Source organism: Oryctolagus cuniculus, chromosome 2, assembly GCF_964237555.1.
Source record: "Oryctolagus cuniculus chromosome 2, mOryCun1.1, whole genome shotgun sequence".
NCBI lineage: Eukaryota > Metazoa > Chordata > Mammalia > Lagomorpha > Leporidae > Oryctolagus > Oryctolagus cuniculus.
In genome coordinates, this window is record NC_091433.1 from 119,586,749 (window position 1) to 119,603,130 (window position 16,382).

Below are 16,382 nucleotides of genomic sequence, written 5' to 3' on the forward strand. Positions count from 1 at the left end.
TCTTTACTCAGTGTAAGGTTAATCTTATGTGTATAAAGTTAACTGAAAATAGATTTTCATAAAAAATAAGAATGGAAACAGGAGAAGGAGGAGGAAAAAGGGTGAGAGAGCAGATGGAAGGGAGGGTAGGGTGGAAAGAATCACTATGTTCCTGAATGTATATATATGAAATGTATGAAGCTTGTATCCCTTAAATAAAAGGTTTCTAGGAAAAGTATATGTTATAACACAAATAAAGAAAAAAGAAAAAAAGATTTAGGCTTTTAATTTAGATGTCGTGTGTCTTTAGCCCTCATTTATCTGGCAATATTTCCTATTTTAAATTACTTCTTTTTCCTTCTCTTTTTTCATATTTTGCTATTGTATTAAATTGACACATTGAGAGAGGTGCACTGCATAGGTTTTTAGGATTCCTTAGTATTTATTTGTCATATTTTCCAAATAATTAGATTCAAGTTGAACTCATGTTTATGGGATAAAGAGTTATGCTTTTGCTTCTCAGTGCATTATATTAGATTGTATATATGATATCAGTTTGATTCAATGTAAGTAACATTGATTTTGATTAATATACTGGTTATATGCTTTGTTCAATGTGATGATAACTTATTGTCTATGTTTTTACTAAGGTTTCTATGGAACATTTTCATTTTTTCACAATTGGAATATCAATATAACATGAGTCTATCCACTGCTTCTGTAGTTTAAACTAAGTAAAATATAATCACACACATAATATTGTGGAAGATTTTTGAGTCTCACTATAGGCATTGGTTCAATGGTGGAGTTGCAGAACTAGGGATTCATAAGTTATAGCATAGCATGAAAAAGTGAGGCTATTGTAGAAATTTTAAAATTAGATGATAAAATGAGCTTCCATTGATAGGACTGGTGTAAGAAATATTTGTGGGGATTTCCAATTAAATTATATGTTGAGACAATACAAATAAACATATATAGATTTAAAATTTCAGATTCAATAACTTAAAGACTAATGGCACCATTAACAGAAACAAAAGATAAATAGGAATTGGATTTAAGAGAAAATTGTTACTGCTCAGTTTTAGTCATGTGTGTAAAATGCATACATAAATATGCCACACGTTCTGGATATTTATAGAGGTATTGGTTGCTCATTGCTGGAACAATTGGAAGGATGGGCCAGGGAGGTCTATCTCAGATTAACTTCAATAGAGGTGAAAGTTGCACCAGTGTTTGTTATTACGTACCTTGAAGAAAGAGTGATAAGAAGAAAAATGGCACTGAATACTCTAATCCTCATAGATGCACTGTTTGGAAAGAATAGGAACTGATGGAAACAAAATAGAAATGAAAGAGTACTTCAAAGAAGTGGGAATCTTAAATAATAGTATAATATTATGGGAGCATAATACAGAAAGTTGAAAATTTCAACAAACCTGGAATTGACTGATCAACACAGCAAATAATGGAAAGGATCACCAAAGAACGACTGGGGAGGAAATCTGGACAATGAGGAGTATGCTGTTGAGTTTGAGAATTTTTCAATTTCTCAACAGTAGAGGGGATTGCAGAACAATCCAGACTCAGAGAAATAAGGAGACCATTGGGAATGCAAAAAAGATGATGGCGGTAGGAAGCAACATTTACTCTGGGGAGAGCTTTCAATTACAAGCAACATTTACCTCAAATTCTCATGTCTATTGTAAATGGTCAATTAGGATAAATACATGTTATTAAATTCTTATTTTACAAATATTTATGTGTCCACAGTGTCTGCATGATAGCAATGCAGAAACAATTAATATACCTATGTTTCCATGGTAAATGTATTCAAGTGTAAGAGTCAAAGGGATCACACAAATAAGACTAGTGTCTGAAAATACTAACTGATAGAATAAAAAAGGGAGAGAACGATCCAACATGGGAAGTGGGATACACAGCAGACTCATAGAATGGCAGATGTTCTAAACAGCACTCTGGCCTCAGAATCATCCCTTAAGGCATTCGGATTCAGCTGAAAAGCCCATGAGAGTCTTTCAGGCATGGAAAGCCAAGACACAAGACACTCTGGCAAAAAAAAAAAAAAAAAAACAAAAAAACAAAAAAACAAAAAACAACAACAAAAAAAAAACAAAAAACCTAAATGTATGATCGAGGTTGGTGAACTCAAAAGGCTTCCATAGCCTTGGCAACTCATGACTAGAGCCTAGGGAGATTACTGATGCCATAAACAAGAGTGTCAAATTGTTAAGTCAACAACAGGAGTCACTGTGTACTTACTCCTCATGTGGGATCTCTGTCCTTAATGTGTTTTCCAATGTGAATTAATGCTATAACTAGTACTCAAACAGTATTTTTCACTTCGTGTTTCTGTGTGGGAGCAAACTGTTGAAATCTTTACTTCATATATACTAAATCAATCTTCTGTATATAAAGATAATTGAAAATGAATCTTGATGTGAATGGAATGGGAGAGGGAGTGGGAGATGGGAGGGGTGCGAGTGGGATGGATGTTATCGGGGGGAAGCCATTGTAATCCATAAACTGTACTTTGGAAATTTATATTTTTTTATTTTTTTAACTTTTATTTAATGAATATAAATTTCCAAAGTACAGCTTATGGATTACAATGGCTTGCCCCCCATAATGTCCCTCCCACCCGCAACCCTCCCCTTATCCACTCCCTCTCCCCTTCAATTCACATCAAGATTCATTTTCGATTCTCTTTATATACAGAAGATCAGTTTAGCATACATTAAGTAAAGACTTCAACAGTTTGCTCCCACACAGAAACATAAAGTGAAAAATACTGTTTGAGTACTAGTTATAGCATTAAATCTCAATGTACAGCACACTAAGGACGAAGATCCTACATGAGGAGTAAGTACACAGTGACTCTTGTTGTTGACTTAACAAATTGACACTCTTGTTTATGGCTTCAGTAATCACCCGAGGCTCTTGTCATGAGCTGCCAAGGCTATGGAAGCCCCCAGAGTTCACTGACTCTGATCATTTTTAGACAAGGCCATGGTCAAAGTGGAAGTTGTCTCCTCCTTTCAGAGAAAGGTACCTCCTTCTTTGATGACCCATTCTTTCCACTGGGATCTCACTCGTGGAGATCTTTCTTTCATTCAGGTTTTTTTTTTTTTTTTTTTTTCCAGAGTGTTTTGGCTTTCCATGCTTAAAATACTCTCATGGGCATTTCAGCCAGATCCGCATGCCTTAAGGGCTGATTCTGAGGCCAGAGTGCTGTTTAGGACATCTGCCATTCTATGGGTCTGCTGTGTATCTCACTTTCCATGTTGGATCGTTCTCTCCCTTTTTGATTCTATCAGCTAGTATTTGCAGACACTATTCTTGTTTATGTGATCCCTTTGACTCTTAGTCCTATCATTATGATCAATTGTGAACAGAAATTGATCACTGGGACTAGTGAGATGGCATTGGTACATGCCACCTTGATGGGATTGAATTGGAATCCCCTGGTATGTTTCTAACTCTACCATTTGGGGCAAGTCAGCTTGAGCATGTCCCGAATTGCACATCTCTTCCCTCTCTTATTCCCACTCTTATATTTAACAGTGATCACTTTTCAGTTAAGTTTCAGCACTTAAGAAGAATTGTGTATTGATTATAGTATTCAACCAAAAGCATTAAGTAGAACAAACAAACAAACAAATACTAAGAGGGATAACATATTAAGGAAATTTATATTTACTAAATAAAGTTAAAAAAAGAAAAAAATATTTAGGTAAATTTTCCAAAGAATCCCAATTCTCCCTGTTTGCTACTTTTTCACATCTATATATTATTGGATATGATTATTCAACCTCTCACATGAAATCTAAGCTTCCAATTTTATGGTAGAAACAGGATCCCAGGAAAGAAATACAAATTTTGTATCCATTCATATAGGACACGAAGTTTTCTAGTGATGTGCACCTTGGTATGAATTAGATCCTTTTAAGTTCAGCATTTAATATAGGAATAATGAGCCTCTCTAATTCCCAGGAGCACTCAGCAAAAATTATCTCTGCAGTAGTGATTTTTTTTTTTTTTTGACAGGCAGAGTGGACAGTGAGAGAGAGAGAGAGACAGAGAGAAAGGTCTTCCTTTTGTCGTTGGTTCACCCTCCAATGGCTGCCACGGCTGGTGCGCTGCAGCCGGCGCACCGTGCTGATCCGATGGCAGGAGCCAGGTACTTATCCTGGTCTCCCGTGGGGTGCAGGGCCCAAGCACTTGGGCCATCCTCCACTGCACTCCCGGGCCACAGCAGAGAGCTGGCCTGGAAGAGGGGCAACCGGGACAGAATCCGGCGCCCCGACGGGGACTAGAACCCAGTGTGCCGGCGCCGCAAGGCGGAGGATTAGCCTAGTGAGCCGCGGCGCTGGCTACAGTAGTGAATTTTTAATAAACATTCTCTGTTCTCAAATTATCATACTGCAGCAAAGTTTTATTCCTACTCTCTCTACTTTCCTATTTTGAAAAATTCTGAATATCCACTAAGCATATTTGCAATAACTGGCTTTGAATATTGTCAATGATTAAAAATGGAAAGTTTGTTGCCTCTTTCTTCCTTTAATGTCCAGTGCCAGAATGGAGAAGTTAGAAACAAACTAAGGCACTGGTATGCAATGTGGAAGATGTAAACCATGGAATTCCATCCAGAGTTAGAAACAACAGTTAAGTTAGGTGAGCAGCTTCTAAGTTGGTTCCCTGTGGTCCTTCCTTTCTGGTATTTACATCTTCATGTAATATCTTCCATTTGAATTTGGGGTGAAACTAATGAATCACTTCTAGTGAACAAAATATGGCAGAAGTGATGCTATGTCACATTACGTCATTCAAAGACTGTGGCTTCTAGTTTACAATTCTCCCTTCTCTCCCTCCTCTTGCTCTTCCTCCCCCTCTTTTTCCTCCTCCCCCTCATTCTTTTTCTTCTTTTTCTTTTTTTTTAAAGAATTATTTTATTTATTTGAAAGACAGAGTCACAGAGAGAGGTAGAGCCAGAGAGAAAGAGGTCTTCCATTCCACTGGTTCACTCCCAAAAAGACCACAATGGCCAGAGCTGAGCTGATCCAAAACCAGGAGCCAGAAGGTTCTTCTAGGTTTCCCATGTGGGTGCAGGGGCCCAAGGACTTGGGCCATCTTCTACTGCTTTCCCAGGCCATAGCAGAAAGCTGGATCGGAAGAGGAGTAGCCGGGACTCGAACCGGCGTTGGTATGGGATGCCGGTGCTGAAGGCTGGGACACACTGCTGCATCGCAGTACCGGCCCCTCTTTTTCTTTTCTCTGACTTTAGCTGTAGCTCTCAATCTGAAGGAAGCAACTTCCATATTTTGTCTAGACAAATAGAGAGCCTTAAGCAGCAAGGAACTCTCTCTAGCAACCACTGAGTATTGGAGAGTATTGCCAGGAGTCATACATGTGATTTTGGAATTGGATTTTCTGAGGCCTAAAAAAAGTCACACGAGGAAATTTTGGAATGGAACATTTCCTACTCTGTTATTGCCACAATTTTGGCTTAGGGCAAAATGCTGACTCAGCCTTGTAAGGAACCTTGATTGAAAAGCCCTAGCAAATCTTTCCTTCCTTCCTTCCTTCCTTCCTTCCTTCCTTCCTTCCTTCCTTCCTTCCTGTCTTCCTTCCTGTCTTCCTCCCTCCCTACCTCTCTCCCACCCTCCCTCCCTTCCTTTCTTCTTTCCTTCCACCCACCCTTCCTCCCTTCCTCTATTCCATTCTTTTGCATAGAGATGGAGACAAATAGATTCCCCTAAGTGCCTGCAGCAGCTAGCCTGCGCTGGACAAGAACAGAAGCAGGGTATGGGGAACACTATTCAGGTCTCTCAGAGTGCCAGAACCCTATCACTTGAGCTGTCACCATTGCCTTCCAGGACCTGCATTAATAGAAAACTCAAGAGTCAAGAGCCTTACCTGGGTTTGGACCCAAGCAATACAATGTGGACCACAGTTCAACTTAACTACTATGCTAAATGTCCTCCACCTTGCAGCTTGATTTCTAATCTACAGAAATGTGAAATAATAAATATTTTACATATACAGATAATTTTTCATTGTTTATCTTATATTAATGTACAGACATAGGAGTAAACACAAATATGTTCGCTGCTTCCATTTTTTCATAGAGACATTGTAACCTGCCTTGGGGAAACTTGTTTTTATTTGCTTGTAGATGTTGTCTTTGACGTCTTTTTGTCAACTGCTTCACTGTTTCTATGTGACTATAAGGAAAATAAGACACTCTTAATATCTGAAATAACAAAACAGTTATCACGTATGTCTTCTCAGAGAAAGTGGAGCCTGCACTGAATATTGATTTATTCATTAAAGAAATAACTGAGGAATTTAAATATGTTAATCACATGATTTTCTTAATTATGACAGACTGAAAAAATTGTTCACATCCTACCACTAAGGGATTTATAATCAAATAAAGGAGACAGAGAAATCATCACTAAAGGACAGAACAAACTTATGTAAGTACAAACAATGCTCTCTCGAGAAAACTTAAGAAGATACTGTCTCTGAGCTTTGGCACAGAACATTTTCAAATGGATAGAAGTTATTTCACATTGTACAATATAAAAAGCAAGGATGAAGAAATGAGGCTATCATCTATGGAAATAGAAATGAGGACTGCTTTGATAAAATCAGAGTAGGGTATTGAAAGGTAATAGGAGATGGCTGCAGTTCTAAAGGAGTTCTCTCTCACTTTTGTGTTCAGTTCATTTAATTGACTCCAGAAGAGAATTATAGGGAGAACACAACATACAGACAGCATCCTCAGGATATGTTTTTATCTCTGTATGTAGCATCTTCCCAAGTGGAATTACTTAGAAGTCTCAGCAGACATTTTCCTAAGGATTGTTATAGGCCTAAACATGAAAATTTCATAAATCTTCGTAATAGAAAAAGTTGCCAGAAATTGCATTGTGTTCTTGAAAATCATATTCACAAAATGCAGGAATATATTGTTCTTACATCTAACACATTTAGAAGACAAACATGCAAGATGAAACATGCAAAGATATCATTTTATTGGTTATATTTTGCCTTTTATATTAATATATCTTTTTTCCTAGGTGACATTTTGATGAATATGAAATCACGTAAATAAAATGATAATAAAACTAATGGTTAGCCAATAACTATTGAATTTTGTATATATTTCTGTGAGAAGATAATGTCATTAACATTAACATTGACTAAATAGCTTTATAACATCAAATATTTGTAAATGAGGAAAAATACCAAGTATCCATGACAAATCCAAACCTTTCAAATCCACCAGAACGTTGATTTAAAGAGGTGGCTGAAATCATTTAGGAACATCAGGAATTATTGAACAAGGCAACTGATGAGGCGAGTGAAGCAGAGATGTTTTGAGATGGAAAGCCTAAGAGGTAAGGAAGCTAATCAATAATGAATCAAGTGAGATGCCAGCAAATTTGAAGAGTTACTTTGGTTCAGTCAGTTGCTACTAGAATCCATCAAAAATTAATCCAGTGGAACCAGTTGAAAGCACTATACTAAAACCATAATAGCCTTTTGAAGTTAGCACCTGCCTTTATTGCCAAATGTGTCATGTTAACTCACTCAACTTTAAAGGAGGACCACCCCTATTTATTACATAAAGATTACTAAGCAGGTAGAGAGTGACAATTGAACATTTTAAGAATAAAAATTTAAGCTAGTGTGTCTTAAACTAAGATCTAAGGAACAGTGGTAGTCAGCAAAAATATCCTTTGATTAAGTAATTTCTAAGAATTTCTAATTAATAAACATTATAAATATACCTCACTTGCTTGAATGCCATTTACTTTTGGATTTTAAGATCTGGTTGGCCACAGTCATCTAAAGGGGAACTTAGGAATTTTCTCACAATATTCCTCATATCGGTTCATAAATTTCTGTAAAATTAGCAATATAATCTTTGGCATTTATAATTTTTCAAGTTTAAAAATAATTAGCTGGAACCATTAGAAAGAAATATTATAGATACAATGTTAAGAATCTGGCTGAGCCCTAAAGGATAATTTTAAAATTACCTTCAGATCTGATTCACTGTCACATATAATATGGTCAAGCTTTGTTAAGTTATTGGAGGTTTCCCCATTGACTTTAGAATAGCTGCTGAACACACAGGAACAGGAACTTGCCTAGAATATAAGCACGTATGGTAATTCTCTTCAGGAACAAGGCCATGTCCAGGGTGAGTTGTACCTATTTTTCTGTACAAATCCTTTAAACATTTCTAGCATCACAGCTTCCAAACTTTCCTCCTAACTAGCCAATTCTTGCACCTGTCTGAAATTTATAGACATACAAAATCCCTCATCTTTCATGAAGTATGCCATAAAAATTTCAAAACTATCACTAAGACATTATTGCTCTCTCTTTTTATATTTATTTTATATTATATATTTTTATACGCATACTATATATCACATATGTTCACATAAGTATCTGATAAATATGTCTACAAGTCATTTTCCAAAGAATAGAAATGATAATGTGATACAGGAGTATCATTTTCTCACTGGATTCGAATTAGTAAAACTCTGAAGTAGATTCTGATATTGTAAGGTAAATCCTAATGCAACCATTAAGGAAATAAATAAATAATAATAATGTAATAAATGACACAATATAATATAATGCTAAAATAAATAACTTCCAAATTATAGTAATAATAATATAAATTATATATAATATAATATAATAATATAATAAATAATGTAATATAATAATATGATAAATAATAACTATTCCTAATTATAGAAAACATTTTACTATTAAATATGTTTTAATGGTGTGTTTTCATATATACATTTTAAGTAAGTTTATTGAGGTTTTTCACACAATAGAATATAGGATTTTGTCAAATGCTTTCCTTCTAATAACTGGCCAAGTTTTTGTTTTGTCTTCTTCCTATTGACATAGCATAAAACTGACACTGTTTCCAGATTCTGCCATTCCTGGAGTAGATGCCACTGAGTCATGATATTAATTTTGGTATGTATGATTTTCTATATGTATTTTGATTACAGTAATTTGAGAATTTTTGTGTATGTATTCATAAGAAATATTGGTCTATTATAGATGCTATGGTCATTCTTATATGGTCAGTAAAAATGTTTCTTTTATTCATGATTTTAGCAGTTTTGTCTTTCTTTATTCTTTTATATTGTTTGGTCAGTCTAGCTAAGAATTTGTCTATTTTGACAAAGGTTTAAAAATAAACTTTTGGTCATTATTATTTTCTCCATTGTCTTTTTCTTTCTAGTTTTCTGTAATGTATGTAGTCTTTGTGTTTTATTTGTATTTATTCCATTTAAAATATTTGGGTTTTTAAGCTGAAAGGTTACATTGTTGATTTGAGATGTTTGTTTTTATTTTAGGGGTTTTTAGGTATGTATTTTCTTTTTCTTTCTTTTTTTTTTTTTTTTTTTTTTTTTTGACAGGCAGAGTGGACAGTGAGAGAGAGAGACAGAGAGAAATATCTTCCTTTTGCCCTTGGTTCACCCTCCAATGGCCGCTGTGGCCGGCGCGCTGACACAGGTGCACCGCGGCCGGCGCACCGTGCTGAGCCAAAGCCAGGAGCCAGGTGCTTCTCCTGGTTTTCCATGGGGGTGCAGGGCCCAAGCACTTGGGCCATCCTCCACTGCACTCCCGGGCCACAGCAGAGAGCTGTCCTGGAAGAGGGGCAACCGGGACAGAATCTGGTGCGCTGACTGGGACTAGAACCCAGTGTGCCAGCGCCACAGGCGGAGGATTAGCCTATTGAGCTGCGGCACTGGCTGCTATGTATTTTCATATAAATACTGTTCTATCTTCCCTCCATAAGATTCAATATATAATATTTTTATTTTCTTTCAACTCTAAACATTCTCTTAATTTTTTGACGTGTTCCCTTTCTTCCTTGTACATTAGAGATGCACTGTTTCCATACATTTAAAGATTTACTTATTTATTTGAAAGGCAGAATTACAGAAAGGAGAGGCAGAGAGAGAGAGAGAGAGCAAGCGAGAGAGAGATGCTGATTTATTCCCACATGCCCAACAGAGGCTGAAGCTAGGAGCATGGAATTTCCAGCTCTCTCACAAGGGTGGCAGAGAATCAAGCATTTGAACCATCTGTTGCTGACACCCAGGATGTGTACTAGTAGGAAGCTGGAGCTAGGACTTCAAGTACTCTGATATGTGATGACAGTATTCAAGAGGCATCTCCAACACTGTGCCAAACATGCACACCTCTTGCATTTTTTCCATCCACTCAGCTGAATCTATTTGTGTCTCTGAATCTAACAAGTATGTCCAGTAAACAGCATCTAATTTGATTTGAATCTATTTTTTTTTAATTCAGTCATGTAATACTAAGGATATACAATCTTGACAGGCTATTAGGCTAAAAATTAAAATAACCTGATGCAGACAGAAAAGTAATCTAATCTAAGGTCCTAGTGAATCCATTAACCTAGTAGAATTAACAGACAGGCTCAAAAAATGGCAAGATACAAATAATATGCTATATAAATTATGCTTCTATATACTATAATATACATTCTGAAAATGTTTGTTCTGTCTAGCTTGCCTATGACAAGACAAAAAACATCCAAAAGATGGAATCACCACTCTTGCTATTTTCATGATAAGATCATAAGCTCCCAAGGAGTGGGATAGGCACTTTGACCTTGCTAAAGATAAATTTGGGAGAAGGCAAGCGTTTTGTATACTCTTAGACGGACTCCCCTTTCTTCATTTTCTGCTGGGACCAACCTAACTGTCTATTAAATCATCTGACCACTCACATTCAGACATCAAAAAAATGGTAACAAAATCACATCTTGGTCTTACTAGGGTGGTTAGTGATATGGGCAAAAAGGTAGAGAAACATAACCCTAAAACAAATCTACTACTGGTAATATAAAATGATGAAGCCACTTTGGAAGATAGTCTGTGATTCTTCCATATTAAATGCAAAGTTAATATATGACTGAGTAACTCAGTTCTTGGGTGTATACCCAAAAGGAATGATAACTAGTACTCAAACATAAGCTTGTACATGAGAGGTTCATAAGACCATTACTCATGGTAACCAAAAACCCAGAGATAATCTAAATGTTCATTAAAAGTTTTAATAGAGAAATGCATGTTCTTAATGAAATATTTTATAGTCATAAAAAGGAATAACACACATGTAATGAAATATCATCCTATACTCAATAAATATTTACAGTTATTTTGAGTTAATTTTTTTCAAAACAATGTTTGAGATGGAGACTCTAGCTATTCTGATTTCATCATTATATGTTGTATGTGTGCATTGAATTATCAAACTGTTCCCCACAAATATTACAAAAGAAATTTAAAAATTAACAGAACATTTACATCAACTGCTAGTCTTCTAAATGATCACTAGTAATGAATTTTGTGCATATCAGCATTGCTGCAAATATAGTTTTGTAAAACTATGTTTTATACCTTTGTCAAGCCAATGGCTAAAAATTTTGTACTACTATAGTATTAATGATTTGTGACTATTTTAAAATTTACTCTTTATGGGTGAAATAGTTATTTTTCCATTCAATTATTCTTTGTAGCCATTGTCTATATTCCCACTAAACTAGCGTCTTTTGGGTTTTTTTTTTCATTAAACTTATTACTTTGTGATGTATTAATCATTTTTTACTGTAACGTAAATTTAAATGATGTTATCTCCAAAAAAATAAATAAATAAAAATGAAATAAAGGGAGAGGGACAGAGGGTTAAAAGAAGAGAATACTATTATATTCTTAGAATTGTATCTACTTAAAAAAACTGATAAAAAATTTTGAAAAGCAACATAAATAAAAAAGAAATGCAAAAAAATGAAATAGAACTTCAGATTTTATAAAATCATTTATATTCACTATCTAGAATAAGTAGAATATGGACCATTTCTACTGCAATGGGGATAAAAGGGAATAACAGCTAAAGTGCACTTGACCACTTTTGAAAGTGATGAAAGTGCTCTAAAAGTATAATGATGGTTGCACAATTATGTGACTATAATAAAATTTGATGAACTGTTCATTTTCAATGGGTAAAATGCATGATAACTGAGTGACATTTGATCAAATCTCTTAAAAATTATTAAGTGATTTCAGCCCTTGAGAATGGTGTTTCCCTGAATGTGTCCTTTGCCAAAACACACTGATAATCAACCACATTGACTCGGATAATGTAAATTAATGAAAACACTGTTAAATAAGTACACTTTGGGGGCTGGCACTGTAGTGTAGCAGATAGGGCCACTGCCTGCAGTGCCGGCGTCACATGTGGGTGCAGATTCAAGACCCGGCTGCTCCACTTCCAATCCAGCTCTCTGCTATTGCCTGGAAAAGCGCTGGAAGATGGCCCAAGTCTTTGGAACCCTGCGCATGTGTGTGAGACCTGGAGGATGCTTCTGGCTCCTGGCTTTGGATTGGCGCAGCTCCTACTCTTGTAGCCATTTAGGGAGTGAACTAGTGGATGGAAGACCTCTCTCTCTCTGCCTCTGCCTCTCTGTAACTCTGCTTTTCAAATAAATACATAAATCTTTAAAATAAATAATATGCTTTTATTATCAAAAATATAAACAAACTAAGATTAGAGTTTGACATGATTCACTATAAATGTTTACTGACTTTTTAAGGAAACATCTCTATTCTATTAATAATTTTATTTTTTTTATTTTATTTATTTTTTTTTTACAGGCAGAGTGGACAGTGAGAGAGAGACAGAGAGAGAAAGGTCTTCCTTTGCCGTTGGTTCACCCTCCAATGGCCGCCGCTGCAGCCGGCGCACCGCACTGATCCGATGGCAGGAGCCAGGATCCAGGTGCTTTTCCTGGTCTCCCATGGGGTGCAGGGCCCAAGCACCTGGGCCATCCTCCACTGCACTCCCTGGCCATAGCAGAGAGCTGGCCTGGAAGAGGGGCAACCGGGACAGAATCCGGCGCCCCGACCGGGACTAGAACCCGGTGTGCCAGCACCGCAAGGCAGAGGATTAGCCTATTGAGCCACGGCACCAGCCCTATTCTATTAATAATTTTAAATGCCACCTCTATAATTACATTTCATGCTTGCCTAACATCTAACGTAAATTCACTAATGTGACTATAGGCTTTTTTTTTTTTTTTTTTTTTTTTTTTTTTTTTGTGGGAGGTAAAAGTAGCAAAGTTTATTACGGAAGGGACATCCGTAAGAACAGATGGGCACCTCTCCAGACAGGACCTGAGAGAGAGAGTGCCCAGTCGCTCGGACTGGGGTGGGGGGGGAAGGAGCGAGGTTACATGGCCAGACCAGCAGAGAGGCAGAGGGCTGAGCACGCAGTCCGGTTGAAGCCGGGGGTTTTTAAGGAGATGGGTCTGGCTTCCCCACCTCTGTTCCCCTTGGAACAAAGAGCTTTTTGGATGTAAATAGAAAAACTTCTGAGTTTTCTCTTGAAGGTCTGAAACAAAGGACTTTATGGATGCAAATGTTATCAGCCAGGAGGAAGGGTGGGCAGGACCCCCTAGAGAATGGGGATCCAGAGCAGGGTATTTGAAATGCAGATATTGGCCTACACCTGAGAGATATCAGGTGGAAGGGGTCAGGCAGGGCAGGATGTGAATACTGGGCTGCCCCTGAAACACCATCAGGATGACTTTGAGATGCAGCATATGCTGGTCATAGATGTCTTCTCTTTAGACCTTTATGTCGAACACACATAAGCTCATAACTGACTTCCTACCTAACATTCCCCCCTCAAGAGGCAATACCCAAAATTCTTCTTTGGGATTATGGATGGAGATCCGTTTTCTGTAACTTCTTCAAAGCTGGCATGTGGGCGTCGAGGGGGTTTTGGGTATTTCCTCTTGCTATCTGTCTTATGGTGTGTGACAGTGGCCTTGAAAAGACTGTCCTGCTCGGTCCAGAGGGCTGCTCAGGTCATCCAGTGGAATGGGCTGGAAGTCTTGTCTGATGATCATTTGGAGTTCGACAGCTTTTAGTCTCCGATGTCTTCTCAAAATCCCTTCGTGGTTTCCAAAAATGTTACTGGAGAAATTGCAGGGTTCTTGTCTTCGCACAAGAAAGAATTCAGGTGTGAGACAGAGAGTAGTGGGAGGTAAAAGTAGCAAAGTTTATTAGGGAAGGGACATCCGTAAGAATGGATGGGCACCTCTCCAGACAGGACCTGAGAGAGAGTGCCCAGTTGCTCGGACTGGGTGGGGGAAGGAGCGAGGTTACATGGTTGAGTGCAGAGATTACGCCTAGCCAGACCAGGTGGGCGACTCAGCAGAGAGGCAGAGGGCTGAGCGCCATAACTATAGGCTTTAATAACATTTTCTTATATGATGTCTTTAAATTTTCACTGGGATTATGGAATTTTGGACCAAGGAATTTGATCTAGTGCCATCAAGTCCATTTGCTTGGCTGTTTTTGATTAGGCATAGTGCCTGAATGTTTAAAAGTATAGTTAAAATATAGAAAGATTAAATCCAGCAATAAAAATTATCAGTAGGGTTGGCACTGTGCTACTGCAGGGTAAGCTGCTGCCTGCAATGCTGATATTCCATATGAGCGATGATTCCAGTCCCAGCTGTTCCACCTCTAATCCAGCTCCATGTTAATGCACTTGGAAAGCAGCAAGAGGTGGCCAAAATAACTGGGACCCTTCTACTAATGTGGGAGACCCAGATGGAGTTCAAAGCTTCTGGCTTTGGCCTGGCCCAGCCCTGGCCATTACATCCACTGCATCCATTGGGGAGTGAGCCAGCATCTATAAGATCTCTCTCTCTCTTTCTCTCTCTCCCCTCCTTCTCTCTGTGTAACTCCAACTTTCAAATAAATAAATCTTAAAAAAAAAATGGAATTGCAAGCCAGAAAGACTCCATCACTGACGGTTATCCCCTTTCTCAAGGCATCTTGAGTTACCTCTCCCTCACTTCACTGAAAATACAGCTTCCAAAATGCTATTACACTGATGTTGTGAAGACTTAGCTTAACAGTCATTTTTGATACAGATTTCAATATTTCAGTTGACTTGAGATTAGAAATTAAGAGCATGGTCACCACAGAATAAAGGCAGTTCGAGCCCATACCTGTGTAGAGTACTTTGGTGACTAATGCCCATAGTAGGCACCACAAGATGTGACATTTCCTGTGCAAAGTTAGAATACATCAAATCAAGAACTCAATCCTTCCCCTTTTATAATTGGAGTTAATATCACCACTCTCAAAGAATTTACATTAAAAAATCTGTTTCTCCAGTTAGGGAAATGTTTGTTAACAATGGCATTTTTTGTTCAAATGAGGAATGAATCATCAGAACAGCCACATTTTTCCCATTGAATGGGAGATAACAATCAAAAATATCACTCCATTTTTAACATTTTAGTGACCACATCACTTTCAAATCCTTTTTGGACTAACATGGCTCCAAGTGCTGCTATGTGTATTTGAATACATTAGATAAGTAACATCCAATGAAATCAAGTTGTCTTTGAGAGATTGTTCAATGAATGCATTTTCACTTTCATTTTGACAAATGTAGAGACTTCAAAACTCATAACTTCAGTAGGCAGAGCATAAAATCTCTATTTTTAAATAGCTTTCAAATAAGTCTTATTTATGGCTATAAAGGTTAATGATGCATTAAAATACTTAAATATGTCCCATGAAAACAATAAATAGTGTTCCTTACCTCCAACTTCAAGCAAATACATGAGAACTTGGAATAAGTATTAGCAAATTTTTACTCATATAAATGTAGATCCTTTTATTACAAATCCATCCCTGCTTCTGGGAATCTGATGAATATTGATATATCTCTGATGAAAGGTTAAGTTCACAATTTCAATTTTTTTCTGTTTCATTAGTTGTGCAATATGCAATGCTCCATGAAATCTGAAAGCTTGTTTAGCCAAACTCATATGTAACACATGACATTCAAAGGCTTTACAGGGAACAGCTTATGTCGAAGGAAGTATAGAGCAGGTATTTGGCCTGGCAGTTGAAGTGCCACTTGGGATACTCACATTCCATAGGAGAATGCCTTGATTTGACTCCAGGATTGCTCCCCAATTCCAGTTCCCATCTAATGCACACCCACAGAGGCAGTGGTGATAGCTCAAATACATGGGCCACTAACACCCATGTGGAAAACCTGCATTGAGTTTCTGACTCTCAGTTCTGATTCTAGCCTGAGGCATAAACTAGCAACTGAGAGCTGTCTTTTGTCTTTCAAATAAATATAATTCAACAAAAAAATTAAATATAATTGATGTCAAAATATAATTTATTTAAATCCATTAAAATCTGGGGAGATGAGAAAGCATTTCTGCTTCTTCCAGAAGTATTTAAATGTATATTATG

General features: G+C 37.2%; 1 long non-coding RNA gene across 2 annotated transcripts in view; it reads right to left on the reverse strand.

Moving 5' to 3' along the window:
- LOC138848809 (uncharacterized) overlaps positions 1 to 16,382 on the reverse strand; it is a 276,973-nt gene that overhangs the window by 32,599 nt on the left and 227,992 nt on the right. Inside the window, exon 1 of one of the 2 annotated variants that reach the window (XR_011386908.1) lies at positions 8,052 to 8,574. The exons of the other annotated variant lie outside the window; for it this stretch is intronic. This is a non-coding gene — a long non-coding RNA (uncharacterized lncRNA). Of the gene's footprint in view, positions 1 to 8,051; positions 8,575 to 16,382 lie in introns of those variants that run through there. 2 annotated transcript variants of the gene reach the window in all.